This window comes from Prionailurus viverrinus, chromosome B2 (genome assembly GCF_022837055.1).
Source record: "Prionailurus viverrinus isolate Anna chromosome B2, UM_Priviv_1.0, whole genome shotgun sequence".
Lineage (NCBI taxonomy): Eukaryota > Metazoa > Chordata > Mammalia > Carnivora > Felidae > Prionailurus > Prionailurus viverrinus.
In genome coordinates this window covers 108,800,159-108,822,780 of record NC_062565.1, presented here as the reverse complement: position 1 = coordinate 108,822,780, position 22,622 = coordinate 108,800,159, and the positions used below count along the sequence as shown (strand labels likewise).

Genomic DNA, 22,622 nt, shown 5'->3' with positions numbered 1-22,622 from the left:
CCTCTCTCTCTATTCCTACCCCACTTGCCTATCTCTCTCTCAAAGGTAAATAAACATTAAAAAAAAAAGAAATTGGCAGAATGAAATTTTAAAATAATTAAAATAGTTTCTTTTTGATTAAAAAGAGACTAAGCCACTAAATGTTAGGCTTTCTGTTATAGTTGTGAATACACAATGTGTTGCGTATCTCTTATTCATAGGACATTGGGCTTCAGTTTTAAGTGGTTTACCCTCAGAATTACAAATATCCAGACAACAGGAAAAAATTTCTATTGTGTTTCTTCTCTCAAAATCATCATACTCATTTCTGGAAACATACAGAAGAAACATGGTTACACTTCCTTAAAAGCTGTGTCTGTTTCTTCAAGTCTCATCCATGTTAAATACAGAAATCATAGCATAAAGTTTGCTCTGGAAATTAAATAGGAAGCTCTCTGAATTTCCCAACAACTTGGTTAGAGAGTCTAGTGTAGACAGTTACCTCTAGAAGAGCTGTTTTTCTGACCAATATTATAAAGAGATATGAAGTAAAATAGTGTATAGCTTTTTAGTCTATAGTCTTAAAAATCTTTTATGATTAAAAAAATTCTTCTGAAAAACTACAAGAGTCTATTTTAACTGATTCTAATTTTGAAATCAACATTTTAAATTTAATATTTAATTGATAGTAGGTGACTTCCGGAGTTTTTGTCTTGCTTAACAGTAGATTTCTGTGTCACACTGGTTGGTTTTAACCACATGATATAGCTGAGAAAAATTAAATTAATTTTATTCATTATTTTCTAAGTGTCAGTTTAGCAAAGATTAATCATTTTACATTTCATTAAACCAGTACTATATTTTTTAAAATATACAAACAAATACATCAATAACCTGAAATGTAAAACTAATGAGGTCCAATATATGAATCACAGGATAATATCATTTCATGCAATAATCCTGTTGTTCTTTAAATTATCCTTATGATACTTGTCTCAGGATTTTTGTTGCCACTGTAAAGGTCAATCACATTTAGATTGAGATTTTTGTTCTTTCATTCATAATGTGTAGTATTTATCTAAGTGACATTTTGGAAATACTTTATGAATAGAACCTTAATAATTTCCTAGTTTAATAAATGCCCTTTTCCTTGTTGTTAGTGGAATTTATGCATGGAAATTAAACATTGATTAATGAACTTTCTTTTACAAAAAGAAAGATTGCTAGCAATTCTACTCTACAAGCATTTCTCAACAAGAAGTCATCAGATTTCCAGATAATTATTTGTTTGACTATAAACCCAACGATAACCTAATGGTTATGATTACTGAAATTTCTGGTGACCTAGATTCTCAGAATGTTAGTGTCATTCTACTAGTTAGAATTACCAAACCTATTAGTTAGAATTAACAAATCTAGGATTAACAAACCTAAAATTAGTAAACCTATAACACAAAAGCCCAAAGATTTTATTTAGAAATAAAAGTTTATCTCTTATTTACATGAGTGTCCACTGAAGGTTGACTCTGGTGTGTGTGTGTGTGTGTGTGTGTGTGTGACTGTGAGAGAGAGAGAGAGAGAGAAAGAGGGAGAGAGAAAGAGAAAGGAAGGATGCAGGTTTGAAAAATAATTGTATCTAAAGCACCATTTCTCAAATGCAGGTCTCAAGCCATTCAGTGCATCCTTAAATGAACCTAGTGGGGCACGACAAGCATGTTAATGCAAATAAAATCACAAACTAGAATAGAAAAGAAAATAGCCCTGTGTGTCACATATATTATACAGGTAAGAATTTTCACTTGAAACGTTTTTAGTAATGCTTTTTGGGGGTATGTGTGTGGATAATGCATTCCTTCCCTTATTTATATCATTGTGAAACCATTTCAAAACTATTTGTGTTCTTTGGAAGTATATTATTATATATATGGAGAAGTGCCAGAGGACCTCATTCAAATAGCAATTGAATCTAGTCTAATAATATTACTGGTAATTAATATTCTATTAAATTTAATGCAAATATTCTTCATACGTTATTACATAACAAACTATTTTCTGGAACTGAAAATAAATCTAAGAACACCAGTTTTGGGGGCACCTGTGTGGCTCAATTGGTTAAGTGTCCGACTTTTGATTTTGGCTCAGGTCATGATCTCAGGGTTCATGGGTTCGAGCCCTGCATCAGGCTCTGTTCTGGCAGCTTGGAGCTTGCTTGGGATTTTCTTGCCCTGCTCTGCCCCTTCCCTGCTCAAGTGCACATGTGAGCACTTTTTTTAAGTTAAAAAAATACTAAACAACACCAGTTTTTAAAAATTCTATTTCATTATTTAGTTTTGTGATCTCGAAAACTTTTTTGACTTTCTTGGTCTTAAGTGAGGGAAGTGGATTGCTAGTCCTAAAATTCCATCCAAAACTTATTTTTTTATATACCTTGTTTTGTAATACATTAATGCTTTTGGGGGTTGTTAAGCTTCAAAGCCCAGCTCCTCCAAGTTAGCTTCTTCTTCCAACAATATCCCTACTTCCACTGTAATACTAGGGCTGTTAATCCAGAAGATTAATATCTCACAGAATTCAAAATGAATTCTTATATTAACAGTTTACAAGGCTTTTATAGCAAGAAAAGTTTATGACTATATGACAACCATGACTTTCATGTCATTATTATTACTGTTATTTTTAAGTCAGTCACAATATTTCAGAATTAGATTTCATAAAATGATAACTTCAACACAGTAGATTTATGTCTATCTTTGAACAGTTTTTTCCTTTGTCTCCCATTTTATGATCTTTTTTCCTTATCTGCAATATTCAAATATTTTTAGCATTTTTCTGCTATACACTGATGAAGAAATCATTTTTGTATCCTTCCTCTATTTGTTACCTTGAGATTATATATCGTTAATGTATTAGAAACAATGTTAGGAATACAAAAATTTTGTGCCTTTTACACCCTCCTGCTTTTTGTGATATTGTTTTGCATATAAAATGCATTGCTGGTGCACCTGGGTGGCTCAGTCAGTTAAGTGTCCAACTATGGCTCAGGTCGTGATCTCACAGTTAGTGGGTTCGATCCCCGTGGTGGACTCCATGCTGATGGTGCAGAGCCTGCTTGGGATTCTCTCTCTCCTCTCTATGACCCTCCCTGACTTGTGCTCTCTCTCTCTCTCAAAAATAAATAAATAAACAAAATAAGTAAAATGTTTTGTTTATATGTGTGTGTGTGCCCAATGCTATTTGTTATTTATTTTGATTAGAGTTGAAGACATATCTACATAATTACTAGTTCCATTGCTGTTTAGCTAGTCATCACTTCATTTACTTTTATATTTCATTTTAGGATAACTTTCCTTTTCTCTGAGGTAAAATCAAACCAAACTCAACCAAACCCAATAGCTCTCTTTGTTATTTGCTCTAATGCTAGCATGCTAGCAACAAAACCTCTCAAATTTTATTTGTTTGAAATTACCCTCATTTCATTTTTGCTTTGAAGGACATTGCCATTTGGTTTGCAATTCTAGTTTGGCAGTTTTTTTGTTTGTTTGTTTTTTGTTTTTAGCACTTTATCCTATGCAATTATCTTCTGCTTTTATAATTTAGTGTTATTAGAAGGCCAGCTGTCTTACTGTCGCTCCCTGGTCAATCTTTATGTTTTCCCCTTGTCTTTTGATTTTAGAAGTTTTCTATGAAATGTGCCTGGTTGGGATTTCTTCACATTTATTTTACTAGAGTTCATAGTACTTTTTGTGTCTGTGGATTGTTGGATCGTTGTCTCTCATCAGTTTTGACAAATTCTTAATCATCAGCTCTTCAGATATTGCTTGTGCTTCCTTATCTTCTTCCAGAGTCTCAATTACACAGACTGTTGACTTTTTTATGGGTCTTATGTGTCCCTTTGCTTTTCCTGTATTAGTTTTCTGTTGTTTGCTAAATCCAAACTCATCTTTTACCATCTATTCAGAGATTATTTCTATTACTGGCGAACACCAATTCCAAGCCATATGGCTCTCCAGCTGTCCCAGCTGAGAGCCTAGGGTTTTCACCAGGATTTTTTTTTTGCTGGGTAGTCCCTTTTAGTCAATTGTGCATTGTATTGGTATATAAAGTTAACTCAGCTTTCTAGCTATTTCTACTGCTTTCTTAGGTTGTTGCCATGTGTACTAGAATTAAAGTGGTAAAATGCCTAAAGGAGAAACAGATTATAAAATTATTAATAATCATCTCTCTACATTTCCCTTCTCTCTGGGATTTTCCCTTTTCTATAAGCCTTGGCTACTTTCAATGGAGTCAATTTCCAATGTTTGTGTCTTTATCCCCATGAGGTTGCCAACAAACAACTCTGGTGGCGTCTCTGGTTCTTATCCTCCTTTTGATTATGTTTTCTGCTTGATGCTTTGCTTCCATTAAAAAAAACATCCAATGAGGGGCACCTGGGTGGCTCAGTCGGTTAAGCCTCTGACTTCAGCTCAAGTCATCATCTCACAGTTTGTGGGTTCGAGACCCACATCAGGCTCTGTGCTGACAGCTCAGAGCCTGGAGCCTGCTTCTGTTTCTGTGTCTCCCCCTCTCTCTGCCCCTCTCCCCGCTGATGCTCTGTCTCTCCCTCTTTCTCAAAAATAATAAGCATTAAAATAAATTTAAAAAAATCATCCAATGATTCAAAGGCAAAGGCAATGCCAGTATGTCATGCCTAACAAACACACACAAAAATTCCTTTTTTGCTCAGGGATCTTTGCTCCTCAAGCCCTGATTGCCTCAGCAGCTCTTAATGTAACTTCAAAGAGATTTTTTTTTTAAATCCATTTTTCTCTTTTGTGACAGAAGCATCCATCTTCTATATGACATTCTGTCATATCCAGAAGGAAATTCCTGTAGTTTTAATTTGCATTTACTGATTTCATATCAAGAAAAGTGTCACTTCATGTTTTATTGCCCATTCATATTTCCACTTCGGTGAATTTTCAGTTCACAACTTTCCACTACATTCTTGGAATTTTTCTTATGATTGGTGGAACTTGTTCATTTATTTGGGAATATAACATATTGTAAACGACATGCATATTATCTCCAAAATGTGTGCAATGTTTTTCACTTTTTGAAGGTGTCTTTAGTTGAGTAGTTATTTTAAGATGTCAAATTTTTCAATCTTGGCACCTAATGATTTATTCATATCTTACCATAGTTTATTGAGTAGGAGGCTGAATTATTTAAATTTTAGTCTTTCTTTTATTTAAAATAAGCATTAAGAGTTATAAATTTTCTTCAAATCATGACCAAGCTGCATCAAGTTTTGAAGTGTTTTTGGTTTAGCCATATAAAATTACCATTTTTATAAATCAAAATGGTTGAATAATGACACTGTCATATAATTAAACCTAAATACAATGGACATTATCAAACACTTTTTCATTTGTTTTATTCATACATAATTTAAGTAGAGTAAAATTCATCCCTTTTAGCAAGCAGTTTGAGATATCAACAAAGGCACAATTGTGTAACTATCAATTTAATTAGAGTATCCATTTTTACTCCAGAATTCTTATTCTATTCTTGCTCGTAATTCAAATTTTCTCAAACCTTCAATCCATGACAACCATTGACCTCTTTTCTGTCCCTTTCATTATGTCTTTAAGGAATGTCATGTAAATGTAATCTTATGTAGCCTTTTGAGTCTGGCTTCCTTAACTTAGCATAATGCATTGGAGGTTATCCATGTTGTCCTGTACCAATAATTGTATCATTTTTCATTACTGAATAATACTATATTATATACATATATCACAGTATGTTTATCATTTCCCAGTTGAAAGACATTTAGATAGTTTCCAGTTTGGGCAGTTATAAAAAATGGCTATAAGCATTAACATTAGGATTTGTACAAAATATATTTTCTTTCGCTTGGATAAATACCTAGACGCTGTGTTTCTGAATTATATGGTTAATGTATGATTAACTTTTAAAAAAAAGGCCAAACTGTTTTGTAAAGTGGTTATACAATTTTGTAATCCAGTCACCAATGTATGAAAATTTCTATTGTTCCCATATTTGACAATGTCAGCTTGCCCTTATTACTTTTTTGTCATCCTGATAGGTGTACAGTGGTATCTTATTATAGTATCAATTTTCACCTTTTCATGTGCTTATTTATAATGTATATATTTTCTTTGTTGGAGTGTCTTTTCGATTTTTTTTTTTGCCTGTTCCTTTTTTATTAGTTGATGTTTTCTTATTTCTGAGTTTGCAAAGTTCTTTTTTTCTTGTTGTTTGGTAAGCTTTTTATATATTATACATACAAGTATTTTATCAGATATTTAGTTTGCAAATACTTTCTCTCAATCTGTGTCTTGTTACAATCTGTTAAGTGGTTCTTGAGGAGCAAACACTCTTAATTTTGATCAAGTATGATTTATAATTTTTTCTTTAATAGATTGTATTTGCTGATGTATCTAAGAAATCTTTACCAATGCCAGGTAACCAAGATTTTATTCTACATATTCTGCCAGAGGTTTTATAGTTGTAGGATTTAAGTTTGACTCTATGATCCAGATTGGCTAATGTTTGTGTATTATGTGAGGTATGATTTTTTTTTGCATATGGATACCTACTTGTTCCAGCTCCAATTGTTGTATGACCTATTAGACTATTCTTTCTTCACTGAGCAAAACTTTTTTGAAAGTGAAAAATCCACCTATATGTTTACTGTTTTTTCTTTTCTATTAATCTCTTATCTATCCCTTTACCAATATCACACTATATTGATTACTGTTGCTTTATAATAAGTTTTGGAACCAGGTTGTGTGAGTCCTCCATCATTGTTCTTCTTTTTAAATATTTTTAGGGGACAGAGATCACACCTTATCAATTTTGCCTTCCGCATCTTCCGTTAATCTGTCCTTGATAGTGTCTATCTCATTGTCTCTCTAAACTGGCTTAACAGTAATTTTGTCACAGTTATTTTCCAATTCACAGTTTTCTCTTCATATGTATTCTGCTGTTAACGTGTTTTGTGCTCTTAACCTATTCTTTGTGTTCTTATATCCACTGTTCTTAGAAATTCTATTTGTTTTTTCGAAAATCTTGGTAGTCATTTCGGAAAGTCGGTTTCTTTTTCTTTTCCTGTTTCCTATTTCCTCATTTATTTCTTTATTTTTACATTCTGTGTCTGAAATGTCAAGACACTGGGTCATTGTAAACCTGAGTCCATTACTTGCATGTCTTACTGATGACTCTTGCTGATGGTGTATTATTTTTTCTTGTGCTATTTATTCCGAATATTTGGGCTTTACCTATAGAAATTCTGTAAGACCTAAAATATGTTTCTCCAGAGATAATGGATTTTTGCTTCTTCCAGATATTTAGTAAGATAACAATATATAACCATTTTAGCTTAACTATTGGCCAAGAAATGTATATTTGAAGCCTCAAGATATGTGAGGTTGGAGATTTTAAGAGTTTTCAGAGAAGTGATATGCTTCCTACTTGGATCTGAGATCATTATCAGACAAGATTTCTTTAAATATCCCTTTGCCAGCTAATGGAATTTACACACAGAGATACTAAAGGTATATTTCTTCAAGATCCTATATATTTCTAGTACTTTCATTTTAACATCTACCTCATGTGATTATAACGAACACCCCCAGGGCACCTACAGCTTCAGTAGCACATCAATTCCTTTTAATTCAACTCCTTTTCTTAAAAATATTTTTTAATGTTTTTATTTATTTTTGAGAGGGAGGGAGACACAGAATCTGAAACAGGCTCCAGGCTCTGAGCTGTCAGCACAGAGCCCTACATGGGCCTCAAACTAGTAAACTGCAAGATCATGACCTGAGCCAAAGTTAGACACTTAACAGACTGAGTTACCCAGGAGCCCCTATTTCAACTCCTTCTTAATCTGGTTACTAAGAATTTGTTTTAATTTATTTCAAATTTCGCTATGAATTCAAAAGTGTGTTTATTATCAGTTTAATGTACCTAGATTTCTTTTAAAGAGAGATTTATGTATCACATAACATCCACCTGCCATTGTTGTAATCACTTGATTACAGAGAATATTAAACTGGCAACTCTTGTTGGAAAGGAAAGCAGAGAAACCCAGCCTTCACGAAGAGAAGAACAGAGAAAACATTACAAAAGGAGGTATAAAACGGTACGAAGGAAATTCCAGATGACGTGAAAATTTCTCATTCTTGCCTCTTTTTGAGTATGTCATGATAGCTCTGATTTAAGATCAAAGAAGACAGCTCTGTGTCCTTGTAATACTCTTTTTGCTTAGTCTAAGCAAGTGGTCTTCTGATACTTTCAAAGAAAATTCCTAATACGTATTCTGAGCAGTCCTTGCCTGGTCCCAGATCCCAGCTCCAGATGTTATCCACTGCACACCAGCTTTTGGATTTCACCAATTTTCTGGCTTGCCTCTCCCTCCTTAGGATGAATAGTCTGGGGGAAGTGGACCATTAGAATTGTAGTTCATTCACTTAATCACTTGCAAGAATCTGTCATCCCACACTGCACTTCATTTATCCTCACCAATGGCTAAATATTGGACTCTGAAACACCTGCAAAATAGTAAACTCCGACACTTTGAACTCTGCCACACCTATTCTCCTTTCAGATTTCTTACCAATTATTTGCATTACAGCTGATTTTTTTTTCTTTTGCTTTCTCCTCCTCTCCTTCCCCTAATTTTGCTCCTTTTCTTTCCTTTTCCTTTTCCTCCTCCTCCTCTTCTTCATCTTCTTCTTTCTCTTCACCTTCATCTTTGTCTTATTTCTAAGTAGTGGGGTCTCCATTCCTTTGACTTCTCCACTTACTACCTATCAAATGAAGTCTGCTTTCATTTTCTCCCCTGAGGTTGAATCAACCATCATTTAAATCACCCTCTGGCCAAAATCATGTAGTTCCCATTGCTTTCCTGTCTCACTTTTCTGACAAAGCCACAACACTGGATCTATCCAAATGTCTATTTTTCTCAGAGCCTACATCCAAGCTGCCAGACACTACAGGAATTACCATCACATTATTGTCACTAAGATTCATGTTCATTATACTAAAGCTAGTCCGCCATGCTTCCAGAAAATCCTTCTCTGATTTCTTTTTTATATCTTTCATTCATCTTCCAAAATGCCTGTTCCAAATGAGGTACACTCTCCCCAGTCATTATTCCAATTGCCTTTGTTCTTCACAAATACCTCACCTATACTTTCCCCCCTCCATTTGTACATTATAGAGGTAAAAGACGTAGAGAAGAGAACCTCCTGCCAGCAAACCTGCACTTGTATCCATCCTAGTTATTCCACTTTAAAGTTGAATTGTTATCCCTCATTTTGCACTGTGTGCTGTCCACCCCAACAGATGCCCTTTTTCAACAAGTATCCTCTCTTATTGACTTCTTATTCTCTGTCTATCCTTTCTATCAGTATTTAAATATACTCGCCTGTCTTGTGTGAAAGAATACATGAAAAGAATGACAATATTTGAGCTTATGCTTCCTTCTATTTTTTTCTTACTTTTCCCTCTCCTAGGCAAAATTATTTTAAAAATTTATCTACAATTACTTTCTCCATTTCTTCAACTATTGAGAATTCTGCAGTACTCCATAGTCTGCCTCAACCCTCACCACTTCAAGGAAATTGCCCTCATCAGGGTCACCAAGGACCTCCTTGTTATTAAAATGGATTGCTCTTAGTGTCATCTTCCTTTAACTATCAATGTGTTTCACATAGTTAATTCTTCCTCTTTTTTCAATTCTGTTTCCTTGGTTTCCATGACAGCATATTCTGACTTCCACTTCAACTATTTTGCAGGTTTCTCACGTATCAATATATATCTCAAATGAGAACGCTTCTGATTCTCATTTTTAACAATGGTCCTGGGAGGTCTTATTTATTACCATGGTCTGTATTACCATTTCTATGATGATTTATCCCAAATATAAGTCTGAGGTTTGGGAGCTCAACTGGAACCTTATAACTATAAATGACCTCTTTTATATCCATTCTTTGGATGCCCAAACATCACTCACCCAAAAAACATAATCATTATTACAACCTTCCTAAATAGTGGCCCAGCCTCTATATTTAAAGCAAGTCAGACTTTGTCCTTGATATTAAAGTCAACTTCATGTTATTTATTTTTCTCTGAATTTAAGGATAGAACAATATTTTCTCTGTTATTTGGATCTATGCAGGGTAAACTAGTAAACAGTCAAACATGGTAAACCATGCTTCTTGTATAACTCATAAAATTATCATTGGAGCACATGAATAAAGAATTTTACAATGATTATTTAAAAGACTGAATAAAAGGCATGTTTAGGCCACCATAATCTTCAAACGTTGTTATTTATCTTTTTAAAAATTGTCCTCAATTGTAATACAGCACTTCAAAAGGTATTTCCCATTTTTGTGCAGTCGGGTCTTTGAGCAAAATTTCCCCTTAATGTTAAACATGATGAGTTCCCAACTCAGTTTTAAAAATGGCAAGAATGAAGTCCTTCACCTCTCTCACTAAACAGTCTCATTTATCAAAACATGCATGAAAGCCACATAGAATTGAAAATCTTGTGTAAATCAAACAGCTCTTACCTATTTATTGTATAAAGGAATAACTTATTTGGCTCTCACTCACTCTAAAATGCTGGAGTCAAAAGAGAAATGACTCTCCAATATTTTGTCTAAGTAGCACTTTTTCTTCTCCTTGAGAGCAATTCCCTGGCCCATTGTTCTCTATGGCTTTGATTTTGCTTTTGGGAGAAACTGTTACTCACATTATATTCCTTGAATAGATGTGTAGGGGGAACTGGAAAGCAAAACATCCATGACACCTGAGACCCTTTCTCAATCTGTGTCCTGCCCAGAAAATAATGAAATAGTTTTAATATATTATTAATGTGGCACTACTAATATATTAGTATAAACATATTATTATATTGAATAGACAATATTTAGTAAATAATACAATATGCCACACAAAACCACTGTAAAACTTTCACCTTCCTTCTCATTTTCAGTTTTTCCTTCCCAGTTAGGAGTTACTAAAAGTATCATCTTCCTACACCCCTGATAGACATTTTTTCTCTTGTCATCTATCTATGAAACTAGACTATCTCAACATATATATCTCAAATAGTAACCACAATATCATCTCTTATGTCTTCATTATTCCTGTTCACTCCCCAAGGAAAATTGCTAAAATGATTTTGATATTTTTGCATAAATCCCTTTTCTTGATGAAAATGATTATGAGAAATATAAATAGTAGAAAAAGGACTAAGAGAAAATCTAGGCCCAGAAACTGCCTGTGTAAGTCAAATATGCTTGCTTATTTAAGGACACTGAGGAAAAAAGACATTCAAGATTAACTGCACAGAGGTCAACAATGTTCTCAAAAAGAGGTGCAAGTGTCAAGGAGTTTATACATAGCCAGTAGTTACACAGTGTAGAGGATAACAGTTGTAAAGATGAGGGTGACCCTTGAAACTGCAGGATTATATCTACTTTTCTACACCAAGTCTTCTTTTCAGACATAAAGCTAGGTGAATTTTCTATACATACCCTGTTTGAATACATGCTAGAGACCAACTTACTGGGGTAGGTATAACACACAAATTTCATTTATACAATGCAAAATATGTATGTCAGTGTACAGCATACAGAATATACTTAGAAACTCAATTTTGCCATCTACCTCACTCCCAGACACATTCAGACTTATCCAAGAACATTTATGAGCTTAATGCAGAGTAATTGAGGCTAAAAAGGTTATCCAGATGATTCTAGAAATCACGTTAACATTTCCTCTTATTTAACCCAGCTACAGTGTGTATTTCCTGTTATTTAACCCAGCTGGAGTGTGCATTTAACCCAGCTACGGTGTGCAAGTAGAGTTGCTTGGTCATGGAATAACCACATTCGATTTTCTTTTTTATCCACTGCCGAATTTCTATCCTCTATCCCCAATAAAGACTGTATAAAACCAAAGTGTGTAAGTCCATATTTCCTACTAATTTGAGAATAGTAGTAAGAGATAAGTAATAAAAGTTGAGGTCCAACTGGTATCAGAGCCAGAAAAATATGAGAACATTTAGAGCATTGTTGGGACAATGACATTTACAGAATGAAATTGAGAGTCAGTTATAGGAGTTTTACAGAAGGGTTGGCATGATATGAATTATTTTTTAAAAGCACCTTGGCCACTCTCAAGAGCAGATGTTAGATTGACCTTACTTTGCTTCTTATTTGAAGAAAGTACACTAGTTGCCTCATTAAATAAGACAAAGGCTTGGCCATAGTCTGGACATAGTGAAAGCTGACAAGATTTTCCACATATTTTGATAATAGAATTAATAACATCTTTGCTATTAATGGACTAGATCTATGTTGTGAGGAAAACCAAAGAGTCAGTGAAGACAACAAGTGTCTTAGGGAACTAGAATGATGAACTGCTGAGGGAGGTTGTAAAATAAGAAGAATAGGAAGGGATGAGAATTTTGGATTTGGTTCTTTTGACTTTGAGATATCTCAGCCATTGAAGGGGTACTGTTGAATTAAAAGTTATACATATTGGTTTGGACTTCAGGAATGATGTCTGGTCTGGAAATTAGGGAATACAGATAGTATTTAAAGCCATAATGTCAGATGAAATCACCAAGATAGTATGTGTATATAGAGAAGATAAAAGATCTAAGGAAGAAGAGTAGAAACTTGAAAGGAGATGGAGAAAGTATAAAATGTATATTAGGAAATAAAGTTTGGTGACTTAAATGCCAACTGAAAAAAAAGAAGAAAAAAGTGATAGATTGTTAAAAATGTTGTTTATTGATCAAATTAAAGGTGGACTGATAATCAGGCATTGTGTTTGGTAACACTGAATCATTGCTGATTTTGACAAAAGCAGTTTCAGTGGAATGACATGGTGAAACCTGACTACAGTGCATTCATGAGAAAATCAGAGAATTAATATAGAAAAAATTTTCAAGATATTTTATTTCATAAAGGAAGAGCAACAACACCCATGTCTTTCGCCTACCTCTATTTTAAATGGTGGCTTCTATTGGAGCAATATGATAAAGACTATTTTCAGAGATGAGGTTGAATAGGCATGATGCTTTTAATGGAACATGGAACACACATTCCAAAGAACATAGTGTAATGGTTTTATGTGTTGGAGGTAAGTAGGAAATGGAACAAAATAAAGGATGTGTGAGCCTTATGTGTGTTAGTATAATACGGTCACAGATGAAGGACAATACGGGACTTCAGAGTTTCTTTTGTTTTGTTTCTTGACAAATAGAGAAGAAATACCTGGTGGCATTAATGTACAAGAAAACAGGCAAAAAAATTAAATATGTTGCCTATGATTACATAACTATTAAGTGGAAGATCCAGATTTTGAACATATCCTAAATGAAGAGTATTACTCTTAATTGCTGCACAATCCTACCAATATTTAAATGAGGGGGTTTACTTAAGACTTCATGTTTTTCTATAAACAAACATTCATTGTTTACTTTCACTGTCCCTCTCTCTGCTTTTAGTATCATTTTCTTTAAGGTTAATCTGGATGGGTGTTTGATGCAAATTTACCTCGGAGATTGAGTTCTATAAAGATTCCTATGTAATCTGGAGGGAAACAGAGCCAGACATTTCACTATTTTTGTCTTTTCTGTGTTTTATGCAGATGCTGCAGGGGAAGTCTGCCCATCAACGAGAGAAGTTCTGCTGTTCCCAGTTTTCTGTTACTATGGTTGCTGCAGAAATCTATGGTCCTCCAATGAAACTGTTGTCATATTTTCTAAGCCTCAGTGGAAAATGGACTCTAGGTGTAGGGCTTATACCAGCCTCATGACTCACATTTCTTTCCAGCCTTACAACCTTCAAATGGGAGTTAGGTTTTGCCACATCCTTTCTACTCACTTCTCAAGATGTTGTTTGTCTCAGGATTAAGGATTTTTTAGTTAGGCTTAAGTACTTTCTTATTTTAATTTTTTCATGTTTAATATATTTTTTAGAGAGAGACGGAGAATCTCAAACACACTCCATGCTCCACATGGAGCCCGACGCAGGGCTCAATTCCATGATCCTGGGATCATGACCCAAGCCAAAATCAAGAGTTAGACCCTTACTCAACTGAGCCACCCAGGTGCCTCCTAAGTGATTTCTTATTCAGATTACTACCATTAGGCACAGGAATTTTTGGAACTTTTTGGCATATGAAAAACTCCTTTCCTAAATTTTCAGGAGGACTTACAGTTTTTGACAAGTGTCATTGGCCATTTCCCTCATGGTCTTGGAGTTGTATATGTTATGGGAAGAGCGATGGGGGTGTAGGTGACAGTAGAGGAGATTGCATTGGATTCCTGTGCTGAATGTTTATTATTGAAAGGGGAACATAATTTGGTTAACAATAAAAACAAGCAAAAGAAAAATTAGACTAATACCAATTTTAAGTCAGAAAGATTTTGGAAGAGATCTATTTTATTTTTTAATTTAAAAACATTTTTTTAATGTTTATTTATTTTTGAGAGAGAGACAGAATGCAAGCAGGGGAGGAACTGAGAGAGGGAGACACAGAATCCAAAGCAGCCTCTGGGCTCTGAGCTGTCAGCACAGAGCCCAATGTGGGGCTTGAACTCACAAGTTGTGAGATGATGGACTGAGCTAAAGTCAGCTGCTTAACCAACTGAGCCACCCGGGTGCCCCAGAAGAGGTCTATTTTAGAGATATTTAGTTCTTTGTCATTTTATCATTTGTTTTGGATGAGTTATCACCAATAGGATGCCACTTGTCTAAAATATTGCAAGCCTAGTCATATATATCTGATAATTTCTCCTCAATTTCACTTGGTTATTACTGATACATTTATCACCATCTAAATTATGGGAAGCAATCTCAACATAAATATATACCCTTTGTACAACGGCTTTGATACAATATTGATATCTCTTATCATAACAAATTAGTGTTTATGTCATCCATCTCATTGAAGACTAAGGGCTTTATTCAGATCTCTTCTACTTACAGAAAATATCCTCTGTCAATATGATCTTGCATAAATTATGATACATTACAGAATAAGTGAATTTATTTGGCTACCAGTTTCAAGTGACAAGTTCAATTAAGAATGTTTATTCTTGTATATCACATTTTCCCGTTAGTCTGTCTTCTTTCAAACTAATTTTCCTTGTAAAATTTTATCAACAGGAGTAAATTCATCCAGACCTTGCACAAGGCTATTACAATGATAAACTTTATTTTTGTATTCTTTGCTTTACTAATGACAGAAAACATTTAACAAATTTAGTATGATTATATAATGACAGAGTGACAAAATATCATAATAGAAAAATAGATGAAATGTATTCTAATAACACCTCTGATACCATTCAGATAAAAATGTTTATTCACAGGAGGAATTAAATTATTTTCTTTAAATATTAGCCTATAGAATGAAATAAGGGTGAATCCAATGCTTCATGAAATTTTGTTTCAAAATTAATTTTCCATCTCATCTGCTAAAGAAATGACACATGAAAATAGTTCTAATTTCTGTGTGACCATGCTAAACAGAGAGCGCATTTTCAGAGCTGGCTTCACTGATAATATTGTTCCAAGGTTAAGTTTATCTGCATCCCAGGAAGGTGAAAGAAAGAATGTAGCATAAATGATGGTTCTCACTTTTTCGTGAATAAATGAGCCTTTAATCCAGTGAACTATAATTAAACATTTTAATATTCTTCACCTTGTTCTCTTCTATATTCCAAGCCCAGGAGTGATGTTTGCTAGAAACACCTCTGAAAAATTACATCAATTATAACCTTCTTTGAATTTGAATTAAGACTGTTATCTTGCTTTCTTTTTTCCCTCTGGAAAATCATACCAAAATGTATTCTAATTTTCCTTGTATTCCTAGATAAAATTTATTTTTCACCTAGCTATTTACCAGCAAGAACAATAAACCCGGGATGATAAAATTGAGTCATTTCATTACTTGCACTTCTACATATTAGCAACATTGATAAATTATTGTGAACATTCCTAGCGTCAAGAATTTTTATACTTTAATTGTATAGCATATTTGTTGTTCATTCTCTTAAAATTCCTGTTGGCTGGGTACAATATTGTACATTTATTTGGGTACAGTGAGCCCAAACCTAAATGGACAATAAAAGATCTTAGGTAAAAAAGCAATTTTTATCACTTCTTGAAATTTAAACCACAAAGCTGTCAATTAGAATTTCCTTGTGTTACAAGAGGAAATGCAAATCTAAGTTCCTTTTGAAGTAAATTGTTTACTATCTTTTTAAAAGATATATATTGGGGCGCCTGGGTGGGGCAGTCGGTTAAGCGTCCGACTTCAGCCAGGTCATGATCTCGCGGTCCGTGAGTTTGAGCCCCGCGTCGGGCTCTGGGCTGATGGCTCAGAGCCTGTTTCCGATTCTGTGTCTCCCTCTCTCTCTGCCCCTCTCCCGTTCATGCTCTGTCTCTCTCTGTCCCAAAAATAAACGTTGAAAAAAAAATTAAAAAAAATAAATAAAAGATATATATTAAATTTTAAATAATTCCACTAAATCTTTATGTGTTTTCAAAGGTTTTTTTTTTTCAGGTGATCATCTGTACAGTTTATTCGTCTGTGTCCTATAAGAAAGCAGACACTAATACAGTACTTTATAAAAGGAAAACATTCATTAACTAAGCTCAAATCCATAGGGCACACTAATGAGAATCGATTGAGATAAATGGAAAAGTTCTGGAGTCCTATAAATAGAAAAACACGGGAAACTGACAAACAGGGAAAAAGGATTCTAATAACTTTAAAGTTTTCCTGGGACCCTACAGTGTACAAGTTAGCTACACTTTACTGTACTTTACCAAAAATTCTCAGCAAGCTCACATGTGTTGAATTAAAAATATCAAAACTTTGTCACAATGACATGATTTTCTTGGAGCTCCTTATATGTAAACAATGTGAATTTTGTTATCAGGAAATATCAAGAACACTCCCCAAGCAACATACTGTTAATTTTCAAAGAAGCAAGAATGCATAGACCTTGGCCAATTCATTTTCTGTTTGATAATTTCTACCTGTCTAAAAAAAGTTTCTAGAAAACATTAGGGAATCAGTAGAGTGCTTGTGCAAAAAGAGTTTATAAATGCCCAGGCCTGTCTAATGGGAGACATTTCAGGACTGAGCTGGAAAGTGGCTGAGTAGGTCAGGGCAGAGTGTAAATCCAGTCTGCATGATATTATCAAAATGTAACCCTCAGAAAATAGCAGTGAAAATACTCTTTCTGCACATAATCCTTTTCCTTTATTCTTCTTTTCCTTGCCTTGTTACCTGTGTGGTAAAGTCAAGACTTCTATATTTGCTTGGGACTGCTTAGCATACTCTATTATACACTGCTTAGGTCTGCCATGAACAAGGCTGAATGGCTCCTCTCTGTGGTCAAGCCCAGGTAATCAAGAGATTTCAGGGGCTTTCAAAACTTCAAATCTTTAGTCTTCCTGGTTGCCAAATATATATATACCAAATACATATATAAATTTTCCTGAATGATAAGGACAGGCTGTGGAAGGAGTGAATAAGTTCAGGAATGCTAGGCCCTAACCAAATACCATTCTTTCAAAAATAGCCTGCAGGAACTTACACACTATCTTTAGTTTTCTTGGTCTGCCCTAACAAAACAACTCAGACTGGGTGTCTTCAATAAGAGAAATTCATTTTCTCACAGTTCTGAAGGCTGAAAATCTGAGATCAGGATGCCAGCATGGTTAGCTTCTGGTGAGATCTCTCTTCCTGGCCAACTTCTAGCTATGTGCTCATATTGCCTTTCCTAAGTGTGAAGAGGGAATGAGAGAGGAGAGAGAGAGAGAGTGAGAGAGAGAGAAAGAGAGAGGAATCTCTCTGTGGTGTGTGTTATAAGAGCACTAACCCTACCAGATCAGAGTCCTTCCCTTATGACATCATTTAACCTCAATTATTTCTTAGATGCTTTATCTCCAAATATAACCACAATGGAGGCTAGGGCAGCATATGAGTTTGGAAAACACAAATATCCAGTCCATTATAAGTACTATTTCATTTATGACAGAATGAGAAAGTATTAAAAAATACCTTTTAAAATCCTACCACTCCTTAAGAGATGAAGCAGAAATACATCTATAAGTAGTATGCGTACACGTTTTCAGCCCACATTCTGCTGAATAAATATGAGAATGGGCTAAAGAGAGAGAAAAAGGACAAAGGGAAAAAACAAAATCACACCCAACTCATTAGAATATTGCCTTTAAAACTGAATATACACTGAAAAACAAAATCAGAAGTGAAAGATTACATGTGACTTATTCGTTCTGTCTTATATGAACAAGTCTTAAATGAAGAATTTTTTCTTTCTTTTTTTAGCAACTGAGTGAACTTGAGATTGAACTGCAAATTGCTGCTTCTACTTTCCCCAGGCTGCTCAAAATTTGAATTTCTGTTAGAGCTGCCAAAGAAAGCCAAAGCCTGAATAGATCAAATCAGCACTGTCAGTTCACTGTGGCCACATTATAAGGAATTAGTTCTAATGAGGAATGACTTCGTAAAGGCGGAGACCCAGAAGGATGAGGAGACAGCTCATGGGTACTCACCTTAAAAGGAAGCTTCATGCTGAGTTTTGTGTAAGGTAGGAATTTTAAAAGTCAATATGGAATAGGATATAAAGTATAAGAGTGCAGAAGGTCCTTGACATTTACTGACAGAAGACTGCATTTAATCTAAATGATAGCAATTTTTCATTGATGGACTTTCAGAAAGAAAAATAATTGGGCCCAAACAGTGAGCATACAAAATAATTGTGAAGAAAGTTAAGAACAAACTTTAGACAGAAATGACCAGACAAGAGAAATTTTGAGACCTAATTATGTGAAGGTAAGAATATACTGAATGCTTTACTGACGACAAGAAATGGGAAAGTTATGTGAAATTAAAACAATAGGATTTAGAAAGTAACAGAGGGTTTAAGTTGAAAATGAGTAAAATGTTAAGCTAATGACAATACTGATGATAAGGATAAAATTAGGCAATAAAGAGGTTTCAAGTAGAAACATCAGGTAATATATGCATTTTTTCCCATTGAATTTTGGGTACTCATGGGAAGGGTTGGAAAACACATTTCACCAGCAAAAGAAAAAAGTTTTATTCGGGAGTTATTTGTACAAAAATCCTGTGACACTAATTTCTATGTAATCATAGAAATTAAGACAAAAGTTGCTTTTCATTTACACTATGAAATATTCCCAAAACTTTAACTTTTGGAGTAAAAACTTACTTTAGAATATTAATATGGAATTATAGTATTAGAATGTGAAGGTCATTGTAATAAAAATCCCCTCTCCCTTCTTTAAAAGATTAAATCACTTCTGGGTACTAAGGCCCTTTTTTGTACATACTTCTTTGGTCACAGTCTTGTCATTGGATTTCATCTTCCTACTATGTGGTAGGTTTTCTTCCACCCTAATTAAAACTCAAAGTGATGTTCAAGGTGTCTTGGGATATTTTTCTTAAGTAGAACGCTGGTATGTAACCATGTCAACAATATTCCAAATGAACTTAACCATGCATTCACTGTTGGAATTTAAATTTATCTAGGATATGTCTAGAAAGCTTGTAGAGCAGCAGGTTAATTAAATTCAGAGGAGCCTTTTGAGAAAGACTTCTCATCCTGAAGGATAAAGTACAATGTTGATCTAATAAGACCAGAATCATATCAGGGAAGGCAGAATCTCTTGCTATTTCTCTTGCCCTATCCACTTTTTTTTTTTCATTTTTCCCTAGGCAACCACCAATCTGCATCCTCTCATAATAGATTAAATTCAACCTTTAGAGTTTATGTATGATTTGTTTCTGCCTTCTTTCACTCAGCATAATTCTTTATGTATCATTACTTTTTATTTCTGAGAATTTCCCTCTTTCTTTTTTTACTCACCTGGTGATGGAAATTTGGATTGTTTTCTTTTTCTTTTTTTATTTTTATTAATAAACTGGATACAAATATTTGTGTATGGGTCTTTTTTTGTACCTATGTTTTCTCTTGAATAAATAGTTAGGAATGGATTTGCTGGGTCATATGCTAAGTATACATCTAGCTTTACAAGACACAATCAAACTGTTTTCCAAATCAAGTGTTCCATTTTACATTCACATTTAATAGTATCATGCTGTTAAAATTTAGCCATTCTATTGGTGGGCATGGTATTTCAGCAAAGCAACATTTCATTGTGGTTTTAATTTGTGTTTTCCCAATTACTAATGGTGTTAAACTTGTTTTCACATGTTTATTTGATATCTGTATGCCTTTTTCTGGTGAACTGTCCATTCAAATATTTTGCCATTTTGAAATTGGGTTTGTTTTGTCATTGTTAAGCTTTACGTGTTTATCATGTATTCTGGATATAAGACCTTTATCAGATAATATGATTTACAAATGTTTTCTTCCAGTCTTTAGCCTGTCTTTTCATTCTTTTAACAGTACCTTTTGCAGAGCAAAATATTTTACTTTAGCTAGGATGCATTTTATAAATTTATTTTAAATTGTGCTTTTTAATCCAATCAAAGAAATCCTGTCCTATCCCAATCTAACAAAGTGTTTCTTTTATATATTTTTCAAAAAGTTTTGGTTTAGGTCTATGCCCTATGAAGGATACAGTTTAGGTACAAGCCCCATATAAGATTAATTTTGGGGCATAGTGTGATGTGGTCTTTGGTTTTATTTTTTACTTTTTCTGTGGATACCTATAACCTTTGTTTAAAATGTTATATTTTCTCCATTAAGTTATTCTCATGGTGTTTTAAAAATAAATGGCTGATTTCTGGCCACTATATTCTGTTACATTGATCTATATGTTCAGACTTAAGTCAATAAAACAATGCCTTAAATCTTTTTTTTCCAAGTGCTCTCAGTATTTATTTGATTCCTTTGACATGCTTTGAGGTAGGACAGACATTTCATAGACACCAAAGTCCTATGATTTGAAGGTCACAAGCCTACATCAGAGGATTATAGATTTATATATTGAAATTAGGTAGCATAAGTATCTAATTTTGTTCTTTTTATTTTTTTCCAAAATTGTTTTGGCTATTCTGAGAAATATTTTGCACTTTAAAAGTTTAGAATCTGTATGTCAGTTTCTGTAGAAGTCTGCTGGGATTTTGACTGAGATTGCATTTAATCTCTAGATCAATTTGGAGGGGATTTACATTTTGATAATATTGAGTCATCTAATCCATGAACATAGTATATATCCCAATTTATTTAGTTCTTTACATTTTCTCAGCAATGTTATGTGATTTCCTATGTGTAGATCTTTTACATATATTCTTAAAATTAATAATTAAGTATTCCTTGTTTTCATTCATATTACAAAAAGAGTTAAAATTCAACTTGAATTCTTTATTAATATATAGAATACATTTGAGTTTTATAGATTGCCCTAATATTCTAAGACCTTTTTAACTTTTCTTTGAATTTTAATAGTGCTATATACCCTTTCAGACAATATGTGAGCTGCTCATTTTCCTTTGTAAAATGTAAGTTTAGTTTTCTCCAGAGTCTCAATTGCTTATTCCACTTTTTGTTCTTTCCTTGATAATTAGGCCTTACTGAATCTTTTGGTCTAATATGCAAGTTATGGGAGAAAATGATAAGAAAATTCACTTTAGAATTCTTCTGCTATTCTTCCTAGCATACTATTCCTATCTACCTTCTTTTAACGTCAAAATTATGAGAAACATATATCTACCACTCATATACAATGTGTACATGTTTAATATCTATTTTTAAAGACCTTAAAGCAAAAATTTCTTCTGATCTTAAAAGTTTCTACTGCAACACTCTTCACAATAATTTACTTCTTGAAGCACATATCACATAATAACAAAAATGATATTCCTAACATATTAGACAATTTGGTATCACACTTTAAGAAGAAAAAAAATATCTACGTAATCATCTAAACATTTTAAGTACAGAAAACAAGTAATTTTGATAGGATTTTATGAAAGCCATCCTAAGCTTTATCAAACATGCAAAGTTTAAAGAAGCCCATCTGTGCTTAAGATGGAATTAATGGAAAGCCTCTGGAATCAACATATTTATCAATGACATAAAATATATTTTTAATATGAGCTGGATATCATTATATAGAATTATCATTTATCCCAAGTAAATTTTTTTAACAGAGTCACCATTTTATTTAAAAAAATACTATATAACTGAATGCCTGCATATGAAATTGTAACCCACTCCAATGGTATTACATAATAAGGATCTTCACCCATCCATAGATATACCTTTGCTCAGCTTACCATAAAGTAGCAGCAAACAAAATGAGAAACAAAGTAGGCAAAAATTCTCCTCATTGCCCAAATTATTACACAATACTCTGGAAAAGCAACAATAAGTTACTTTATAGTTTCAATATTTTCCCTTCATGACAGTTCTCTCTTCTACTCATTATTCATTTTCATTAAAAGACCCTTGAAACCCTTTGTGATGGCATGGGGCTAAAACATTTTTTGTGACCTAGTACGGAGAAGGGCATCTACCAACTTTTGAAAAAAAAAAAAAACCTTTTGAAAAAATGAACTAGCATAGAAATTCTGAC

The 22,622-nt window shown here is 33.7% G+C and overlaps 1 long non-coding RNA gene across 1 annotated transcript in view; it reads right to left on the bottom strand.

Moving 5' to 3' along the window:
- Window positions 1-17,856, bottom strand: part of LOC125165168 (uncharacterized) — a 38,186-nt gene extending 20,330 nt beyond the window's left edge. Inside the window, exon 1 of the long non-coding RNA XR_007152001.1 lies at window positions 17,627-17,856. This is a non-coding gene — a long non-coding RNA (uncharacterized LOC125165168). The remainder of the gene's footprint in view (window positions 1-17,626) is intronic.
- Between the last annotated feature and the right edge of the window lie 4,766 nt (window positions 17,857-22,622).